The following is a 10,913-nucleotide window of genomic DNA, read 5'->3' on the forward strand; positions in this document are numbered from 1 at the left end:
GGACCGGGATTGATTCCATCATTAAGGTCAGCAGGATTCACTACTTGAATTAAACACACAGACATACTGTTTGGGTCATTGTGGTGTAGCGGGTCCACAGCTCACGTCAAAAAGGCCAGTTTTAAATAAATAATTGCCGCGTGGTGGTGTGTGGCTGAAGTGGTTCCTGGGGTGATTTGCGATGCGGGCGAGTCTCACTTAAGTGCACAGGTGAGGAGTCATCCGCTTTCCATAATTGTTCCCAGGAGCCGCTGATTGCCACAGCTGAACCACGTCCCCATCATAAATAGAAGTGCAAGGCGGCTAGTAGGGAAGAGAAAGAAAGAAAGAAACGGAGGTTGTGGGAGTGAAGAAGAACAAAGGAAGCTGGAGGAGAAAGCTTGTGCATGAGGGGAGAGCGAGCGAGCGAGCGCTCATGGTTCCCCCGAGAAGTGTGTTTGGCCGACACTCGGTGAGGCTGAAGGAAGCGGTCGCTCCAGCTGAGCGATCAAGGAGCTGGAGTGACCGGTGTAGGCGGATGGCTCGCCGTGTAAGACAGCGGGAGGCTTGGGTGGTGAATTCCCCAGCGTGAGCATACTGGTCGTTGGGGAAGCCAAGTCCCGGTCTGGAGAGTGCTAAACCGAAGCCAGGGATCGGGAAGCCTCCAGATCAGTCGTGTGGGAAGAAGGTCAGCTGCTGGTAGGGCGACTCTCCTGTTGCGGAGAAGCAGGGGAGCCGCCAGGTAAAAGGAGACACCGGGCTTTGTGTTTTTAAAGGATTGCTTCCAGCCATTGTTTTAAAGGATTCATATATTGTTTGTTTTTTTTAACCTCCACTTCACAACTGTTTTTATGGATTATTTATTTATGGAAATTGATAAGACACTGCACTCTATTTATTTGAACACTTTGTTTTTGATTATTTTGTTGTTGTTTTAAATAGAAGCACTTGGCACTTTTTTACACCATCCCCTTGCTCCATTTGTTGTGCCTCACTGCTGAGCTCATCGGTGACATTACCGACAGTGTCGGGTTCAAGAGCTCCCTGAAGCTGCATGGGAACCTGGAGCGAACCCGCATCGTCACAGTCCCAGAATTGTGTTGGGATGACAGGCAAGACCCCGGTTAGAGGAGGTCTGCACCTGGGATCTTCTTGAAGTCCTTAACTTTTCAATCTGATAGATGTGTTGAGTCATGAGATAAAAGATCAAATCCCCCCAGTGTGTGCTTTTGGCTGATGACATTGTGTTGTGTAAAACCAGAAAACGGGAATTTTCTAGAATGGAGAAGGACTTCAGAAGATAAGCAAGAAGAAAACAGAATTCATGAGGTGTAAGTCGGGATTCAGAGGTTAGCCTGCAGGGAGAGCCATTGATATGATTGGATACATTTAAATAGCTAGGATATATAGGAGTGATAGCTCGATGGAGAAACAACCCATAGAGTGGAGTGTGGATGGAACACATGGAAGAAGGTATCAGGAGTATTGTGGCGATTGAAGAATTAAGATGAAGGTTAAAGGTGAGGTTTTTAAAGCAGTAGTAGGACCAGCAATGATGTATGGAGCTGAGACGTGGTGGGCAGTAAAGGGAGCTCAGAAGAAGAAGTTGAATGTGGCACACATGAGAATGTGGAGATGGATGTCCAGAGTTACAAAAAAGGACTAAACGAGTAATGAGACAATTGGAGGTACAACAAAAGTGGGAGAGACAGATGTAAGAATGTACAGAAAAGTGGTATGGACATGTGATGAGGTGAGGAAAGGAGAAATGAAGTACAGGGAAGAGAAAGCAATGGAGCCCAAAGCTGAAGTGGCTCGATAAAAGCAGATCTCAAAGAAAAGAGCTTAACTGATGAAGTGCAGGACTGAGCTTTTTGGGGATGGCTGATCAAACACATCAACCCTCATAAAAGTGGGAAAAGATGAAGAGGACGAAGTAGTTGTGAATACTGCTGTCCCCCAACTGTGTGAGGTGGTCTTCTCCTCCAGTCTGTTGGACCTTCACTTCACTCCTTTGACATCTGAATATTTGATATGAAGAGTAATGAGATACTGTTAATGTTTTAAAATGCCTGACTTGATGAAAACCTTAACTGAGTGGGTGTTGTGAAATGAAATACAAATGTCGCTAGATCTAAATAGTCCAGTTTTAATTGAATTAAATCTTTTTTTCTTTTTTCACAGATAGAAAAAGCTGCTGCTATGATTACAAACGAATGTTTAAAAGGAGACGTGTGAGGTTGCCATAAATTCCAGAAAAGTAATGGCTGTAAGTATTAAGAAGGAGGAGTGTGAGTGGGAGTCCATCCACCCTCAACAGGAGAGTCTCTGCATTAAGGAGGAGGAGGAGGAGCAGGACTGTGAGACAGGGTTAGTGAGCATTAAAGAAGAGGCTGAAGAGACATCTGTCAGCATCGAGACACACATTTGTAAAAGTGTGCAGAATGTCAAGGAAGAGTGTGGGGGTGAAGATGGAGCAGTGACCGGGTTAGTCTCCTCTCACAGCAGACCCTGTGCATCATCAGAGCCTTCAATCCTGGTGAAGTCTGAATCGTCACAGCCTGACACAAAGAGGACCGAAGACCCTTCATCCGTTAGAATTCATGAAGATGAGCCATCACCTACAAATCAGGCTGAAAAGAGTAAGTGAAACTTAAAAGCTTTAGGGTTGGGGGATTATGGGCCTGAAAGGGGAGGTCTTGTACTTTTTTATGAGAAGCACTGAAATGCAGTTACAGGGGTGTGTTACATTGTGTGTTTAATGTCCTTTGAGAGTTCATCTCTGTAATGTTGTAAAGTTTAGCAACTTGCTGCTCTCGCATTGTAGCTGTAAATTTGTTCAAACACTCCAAGCCTGTCCTCAGTAAAAATTACACAAAAGTAGAATTGTAATTAAAAGTCGGTGAATTGTTTGAAATTCCCTGACTTTCTACATTAATTTCTCATAACAGTGCAGTCCCATTAACACACACACACACAGTCATCTTAAACTAATAACATACAATTGTTAGTCAGATGGTGTCAGCCATGAGCTCTTTAATTTAGGAGGAATAAAAACAAACCCACTGGGCCGGTTGGCATCTCTCACGCTGCCTTCATGAGCTTTGGGAGGTGTGGAAATACAAGCTTCATACTGGAACAAAGCTCACCAGTCCTGTTCACTTAATTCTTCTAAGAAGAGAAATCAAGTGGAGTTGGAAACACAGAAGGAGTGCCTCTCAGGACCTTTTACTGTGCATATGGCCAAGCAGGGCATCCAAATAGATAACTATGTACTGACATAATGAAACTAAATAAATATATAATAATTTATTTAATTTATGTCATGAAATAGATAGATATATATATCTATCTGCGGTGGGTTGGCACCCTGCCCGGGATTGGTTCCTGCCTTGTGCCCTGTGTTGGCTGGGATTGGCTCCAGCAGACCCCCGTGACCCTGTGTTCGGATTCAGCGGGTTGGAAAATTAATGGATGGATGGATGGATATATATATAAATATGTGTATATATATATATAATATATAATGAATGATTACCCTAACAATCAGAACAAAAATATCAAATGGTTTTGTCATGTCAACCACACGGTGCAGAACCTTTCCATTAGGGTTCATGAAAACTCTTAACTTATAACGTTTTATTAAAGCATTTTGGTGCAGGTCATGTTCAGAGGTGTTTAGAGCTGGTAATGCTGACCACTGCTGTCCTTTCTGTGCTGCATGTTCTCCTCAATGGTGCCGATCCTCGTTCTTCCCAGTAACTGGTAAAGTCACACCAAGCCACCTTACAGGCTTCACATCAAAGAGTCTAAAATCTGATGTCAGCTTCGTTTCGCATGTGACCGGTGAAAATTCATTTGCTTTCACTTGTTCATACATGAAAAGAATGAGGCTATTATTACTTATTTAAACAGCACTGTTACAGTTATTGTCAATTAAGTAATAGAAAAACAGTGACTTTGAAGGAGCATTTACCATAACATGGGCCCACAGGATCTTTTGATGTGCATATGTCATGAAGAAAAAAAAAAACTACATGCAAAAATATATATGAACAGAGACGTTAACAACGAGATTGGTGATATCAAGTGTCATATCAACTGTACAGTAACTAAATCAGCAGAGCAAGGCTGCAAAACCACTTCACTAAGTCTCACCAGCACCCTGACTTTACAGCACAGCAGCTCTTACACAGTGGAGTTTTGCCCATCACTGCAAATGGCAAAGGTGCCCGCTGTGTTAACAGACTAGACAACTAGTGAGATGTTGTACCAGTTACCAACAGTCAACAAAGTGTTGATTTTTATGGAGATCTTTATGAAGTGCTCCCACACGTATGTAGTCAAGGCGAGTGCTTTATTCTGCTCCATGGCACATATTACATTTGATAAGTTGGTTTGATTTTTATAGTGCTGCTTTTGTGCAGTGCCAAAGACGATCCACAGGAGTGACTTTATGTTTTAAACTTGACATAAGACTCTCCAGGAATTGTTTTTTCTTTTTTCAGCAGTAGCATCACAATTACATGAAAAAGAACCTGCCCTTTAATCCATCCGAATAGTTAATATAAGGACTGTGCCAAACATTTCACTTCTTTACGCCAGCTAGTGATTGCTCATCTTCTGCAGCTTACCTAACATTAACATTTGTGCGAAGTTTTTATAATAACTGCTTTCAACTGGGACTGTTAATGCTTGTGTGCTAGCGATGTGGTTAAATTTTTATCTCTTGTATGTGGTGGAGTGGTAGACTTTGGAACAGGGGTGTATTTTATAACAATTTAGAGGAGAAGAGGCCATTCAGCCCAACAAAGCTCGCCAGTGCTATCCACTTAGTTCTTTCAAAATAACATCAAGTCGAGTTTTGAAAAGTCCCTAAAGTCTTACTGTCTACCACACTACTTGGTAGCTTATTCCAAGTGTCTGTGGTTCTTTGTGTAAAGAAGAGCTTCCTAATATTGTGCCATATTTACCCTTAATAAGTTTCCAACTGTGTCCCTGTGTTCTTCATGAACTCATTTTAAAATAACAGTCTCAATCCACTGGACTAATTCCCTTCATCATTTTAAACACTTCAGTGATGTCTCCTCTTAATCTTCTTTTGCTTAAACTGTAAAGGCTCAGCTCTTTTAATCTTCCCTCATAACTCATCTCCTGTAGCCCTGGAATCAGCCTAGTTGCTCTTCTCTGGACCTTTTCTAGTGCTGCTATGTCCATTTTGTAGTCTGGAGACCAAAACTGCTCCCAGTACTTCAGATGAGGCCTCACCAGTGTGTTATAAAGCTGTGAGCAGAACCTCCTGTGACTTGTACTCCACACATCAAGGCGCTATATAACCTGACATTCTGTTAGCCTTCTTAATGTCTTCTGAACACTGTCGTGAAGTTAATAGCTTAGTGTCCACTACGACTCCTAAATCCTTCTCATAAGGTGTACTCTCGATTTTCAGACCTCCCATTGTGTATTCAGACCTCACATTTTTACTTCTTGTGTGTAATACTTTACATTTACTGACATTACATTTCATCTGCCACATCTCTGCCCAAGCCTGTGTGCTGTCCAAGTCCCTATGTGATGATTCAAAGGATCTGAGGTTATCTGCTAATCCTCTGTCAACTTAACCAGCTTGTTACTTACAAACTATTTTACAAATACATATATTTTGTTGTGCATGTAATTATGTACATATTCCCACATACTTTTTTAGTTATTAAAAATGTGTATAATCAGTCCAGAAATTATATTAAAATGGATTATGCATATGGCAGAATTTTTCTTTCTATGTTGTTATTGTTTTATGACCATTTACAGTTGTACCTGCCCACAGGCAATGCATGTACTCGTTGATGTTGAGCTGCACTTCCAAACATAGGCATTTGCTCTCCAGTATGCAGATTTTGAAAAACAGAAAAGGAAAAAAAAATTTGAAAAAATAACTCGTATCAAAGGGTGATTCCCCCCCCCAAACCCACCGATGTGAAATCAATTTATCGGACAGATGTACTCCTGGCTGGGTCACCCATAAAGAACTTATCTGAGAGGAGGTATCAGACACAGAACTGTCCTCATGACAGTCACAGCTGAATCAAACAAGAGCATCGCCAGCGACAGGATTACTGGGCCTCACCCCTACAACCAGGCCTGTGAGTGCATGGTGGTCCATGTAGTCCAGTCTGGCATAGTCTGACAAAGAGAAGTGGAGCCACTCTGTGTGCTTACAGGGCAGAGAGCATGAGAGTTGAAGGTAATGACAGTTGGGTATCAGCAGGAGTAGGATGTGTCTGTGTATATTACTCCTTTTTTGAATAGGACATTGAGGCATGCCCAATGAGGCATTTTGTTAGTTTGTGCAAGAAATCAGTTGTTGTTTTTGTTGTTGTTGCTTTTTTAGTGAGAAGTTGGAGCTCCAGCTCTTGGAAGGGACTGAGAGTACCTGCGACATTCAGTGGGACTCCTCTCTGCACGCAGCATTAGCTCAGAAACACACTAATCAATTAAACATGAACTCGCTTTTAGTCTTGTGTTGTCTCACTGCCGAGTCCTTAGGTGGGTGTGTGGGTGCTCTGAAGGCCTCACCTGGGTGCTCACTTTGGTTGGATGCCTATAGTGTGAGTTCCTTTTAGTGCATAAGAAAGTCTCCACTTAAAACTTCGGTGAGATGAGCTTTCACCCTTGTTTGTGTGAATGCTATTTAGAGCTTAAGGCGTTTTTAGAGAGTTTGGATTCAGTACATAAATGGGTACCATCTACATGCTCTGTAGACCTACTGGGAGATGTCAAGTCATTTTGGAGGGGCAGAGATACGTATATGGATGGACGTAATTGAAAGGAATGACCTGAATGGTCATGGATGGATGGACCTGAATGATTTTAGCCTGGGTGGTGAAGTGTTATTGGATTACCTTGCTGGTCATGCATTGTCCGTACCAAACACCAGGTTTTGATCAGAGAGTTTGTCACAAGCATATCTTGTACTTGAATACCCTGAGACAGTGGTAAGTGATTGACTGTAGTTGTGTTTTTTACTCTGAGGTCAGATTTTCCAGACATTTGGGTAAAGAGAGGTGCTAAACTGTCAACTCATCACCACACCACAGTGCTGTGATGATTCAGGAGACCCAAATGGGTACGGAAAGCCTCTGTTCAGAATGGCTCCAGAGGAGCTTCTCCAGCATTTTCAACTCATCACCACACCACAGTGCTGTGATGATTCAGGAGACCCAAATGGGTACGGAAAGCCTCTGTTCAGAATGGCTCCAGAGGAGCTTCTCCAGCATTTCAGCAGGTGACAGGGGTGTAGAGTCTAAGCAGGCCAAATTCAAGACCTAAATAATAATACCAGGACACTGAAAGGAGCTCAGTCCATGCACTTGTTCATTCCTGTCATGGTGGCAGACCTTGGAGTCACTGGAGGACACAAACAGCATGAAGCTCAAGAAATGGGCCTGTCATGTAATGTTAGAAGGAGAATCTGCTGCTGTGACTGAAATGAACCAAAAAGATGTCGGCCACAAGTCTGTGATTAATGACAACTACAGAGAGAGTGTGCTACAGTGACTTGTGTTAATGGCAGAGTTCAGTAGCTTTGTTCATTTACCTTCTTTTAGTTCAATTTATTAACTGAGGAGAGACTTGGAGTGCTTGAAGTTTTATGCTTTGACAGAAATAATTAAAAAGGTATCATTTACATTAACATAGCAGTAATGTGTACATTAACATAACAGTACCATTAACATGAACACACAAATGTCATGAAATTTGCAGTGAGATGGCACATTTTGATTTGACTGGCATTAATTAATCATGAGAGTATACATCCATTAACAATAGAATGGAAAGAATAAATGTCACCAGAGTGTCCCCAAGCTGACCAGTCCTGGTTTCATCTGCCACTGCTTATCAGAGCAGATACAAATTACTCTGAGGATTCTATTTTTTCTCGTCTTATTTTTTTCCAGACCACTGCAGCTCCTGTATTCCTGTGCATAAATATACCATATTCTAAATTCCTCTGTTTTTCTGTGGTAACATTAAAAAGGTATTTAGATATATACCTTGAACTCAATAATATTAATAATTCTTTACATTTAGATAGCACTCTTCTCACTACTCAAAGCTCTTGGTGAGTGGGGAGCCACTTCAACCACAATGTATAGCATCAACTTGGATGATGTGATGATGATGTGATGGCAGCCATTTTTGTGCCAGTATGTTCACCACTCTTTAGCTAATAGGTGGTGATGGGGTGAGAGATAAGGGATGATCAGGGGGCTTGAATGACTAGGCCATGGAAATTGAGATTCACTGATCCATATGAAGGTTGCCCAAGGATCTTTAATGAGTACAGAGAGTCAGACCTGAGTTTTATGTCTCACCCAAAGGGTGGTCCCACTGTACTGGGGCATTGAGATTCACGTTCAGACCACAGGGTAAGCTCCCCCTGCTGGCCTCACCAACATGTCTTCCAGCAGCAACCCAAGGTTTTCTTACATGGTCTCCCACCCAGGTACTGGCCGGGCCTGAACAGGCTTGTCATTGTTATCATGTGATGAGTTGTTGTAATACAGAAGGGAAAATTTAATAGGTTGGGTTTCTTTCTATGGGCAACTTAAGTTTTATGATTGCTTATTATCCTACAAGGTTGTTCATAATTTCAACAAGCATTTATCTAATCAGTGAGATGAACATGACCTTTTTATTTTTCATTTTAAATTTCGTACAGGAAACAGACCTCACTGTTGTTCTGAATGTGGCAAACGATTCAATCGCTGCAGTGTTCTACAGGCCCACAAAAGAATTCACACTGGAGAGAAGCCCTATTGCTGTTTGGAATGTGGCAAGCAGTTTTCAGAAAAGAGCATTCTTACAAAACACACAAAAATTCACACTGGAGAGAAGCCCTATTGCTGCTTGGAATGTGGTAGACAATTCTGCCACAAGAGCAGTCTTCAGACCCACAGTAGAATACACACCGGAGAGAAACCATATTGCTGTAGTGAATGTGGCAAACAATTCAGTTACTGGAGTTGTCTTCAGAAACACAAAAGAATTCACACTGGAGAGAAGCCATTTTGCTGTTCTGAGTGTGGAAAACAATTTAGCCAGAAAGGTGGTCTGCACAGACACAAAAGAATCCACACTGGAGAGAAGCCCTATTGCTGTTTGGAATGTGGCAGACAATTCTGTCACAAGAGCAATCTTCGTACCCACAGCAGAATTCACACCGGAGAGAAGCCATATTGCTGTAGTGAATGTGGCAAACAATTCTGTGACTGGAGTTATCTTCAGAAACACAAAAGAATTCACACCGGAGAGAAGCCATTTTGCTGTTCTGAGTGTGGAAAACAATTCCGTCAGACGAGTGGCCTGCACAGGCACAAAAGAATTCACACCGGAGAGAAGCCGTATTGCTGTTCGGAATGTGGCAAGCGGTTTTCACAAAACAGCATTCTTACAAGACACAAAAAAATTCACACAGGACTGTTTGGAATGTGGCAAATGATTCTGTTACCGGAGGAGTCTTCGGAGCCACACTAGAATTCACACTGGAGAGAAGCCATGTTGCTATTTGGTAATGTGGCAAATAATTTTGTCACCGTCATAATCTCCAAAGCCGAGAAAAGAATTTCCAGTGAAGAGACATTGAAAACACACCAAGGAAATGGAGTGGCCTGAGAAACCACTCTTAGACCAGCTGCTAAGTGGTCCAGACGCCATACCAAACTTCTGTCTTAAAAACTGGGATATGGATAAGTATATAAATGTGTTACAATCAATGCGGCACCCACAGGTGACACCCAAGTGAATCACTACAGGAACATCTCTCTGACTTTTAAAATCTGATCAAAGCAAAACCCATCGCCTCGTAACATGCCTCTCTACCAGGTATAAACTCTTTACAGCAGTGTTTCTTAAACTATGGGTCACAACCCAAATTGAGTCATGGACATGTTTGTGGTGGTTTGCCACATGACTGTAGTAAAGTTAGCCAAGTTCATCCAAGAGCAAATTATATACAGCTATCTGTTTAGCATGGGGGGAAAAAATGCTGTTAAAAAGATCTTTTGTTTCTATTGCAAGAAAATGTAAAAAGTATTCCCCACCACACAACCTTCCCTGTCACAACCAGTGAAACAATCAAACTGAGATGACTGGCAAGCAAAGGCACGTTTAAGAAAGGGGGGAGAGGACAGAATGACAGATGAGCTTAACGCTGTGGTTCCCTTCACCTCATAGTTTCGAATGTTGAAAAGAAATGAACTGATGTGGCACAAGAATGGCAACAACAAAGGATGAGTGAATAGGATCGGGGTCTGTGTGTTTTATACAAAAAGTAGTTTCAATGGACTTGGTCGATAGATCATAGTGTGCTCGCCATTTAGTAATACATTGAGTCAAAATCTGTAGTAGAGATGCAAGGAAAATTCTGCTTTAAGCTTAATGTGTGCTGGTGAGGAAGATTCTAAAGTACTTTGATAAATCAGTCTATTGGTACCGTGAAAAACATGTTTGGACCACTGAGAACAGTAAGAACACCAGAAAACATCAAGACAAGGTGAGGACATTCAGCACGATGTCTGTGTGCACTATTAAACATTTATACAAAAAAAGGATCGTTCACCGAATTGTTCATCAACATTTATCCTATTGCCCAGATAAAATACAGATATGCAGAACAATTTGCAAACTCCATTTAAAAATAATGAATGAGTCCTTAATGGTGTCACACTCTTGAGAAAAATATACTATTTAAGACATGGTAAATAAACCATATTAATGTTTTCATTATTTTATCCTTTATCTGGCACTACTAATCAAGTGACTAAGCTAATTGACCATTCATCCTGTCCTTTCGAAACTCATCATTTCTGCACCCCAAGAATTGCTTTCTCTCGGGTTTACTTTTATTAGGACCTGAAAGAAAGACAAGTCCG

The 10,913-nt window shown here is 41.7% G+C and overlaps 1 long non-coding RNA gene and 1 pseudogene across 1 annotated transcript in view; both read left to right on the top strand.

The window, feature by feature from the left end:
* Positions 1-2,429, top strand: part of LOC127527918 (uncharacterized) — a 28,451-nt gene extending 26,022 nt beyond the window's left edge. The window contains exon 3 of the long non-coding RNA XR_007935096.1: positions 2,164-2,429. This is a non-coding gene — a long non-coding RNA (uncharacterized LOC127527918). The remainder of the gene's footprint in view (positions 1-2,163) is intronic.
* The window catches only part of LOC114668236 (zinc finger protein 850-like), a 103,569-nt pseudogene extending 93,120 nt beyond the window's left edge, over positions 1-10,449 (top strand).
* The last annotated feature ends 464 nt before the right edge of the window (positions 10,450-10,913 follow it).

Source organism: Erpetoichthys calabaricus, chromosome 1, assembly GCF_900747795.2.
Source record: "Erpetoichthys calabaricus chromosome 1, fErpCal1.3, whole genome shotgun sequence".
Lineage (NCBI taxonomy): Eukaryota > Metazoa > Chordata > Cladistia > Polypteriformes > Polypteridae > Erpetoichthys > Erpetoichthys calabaricus.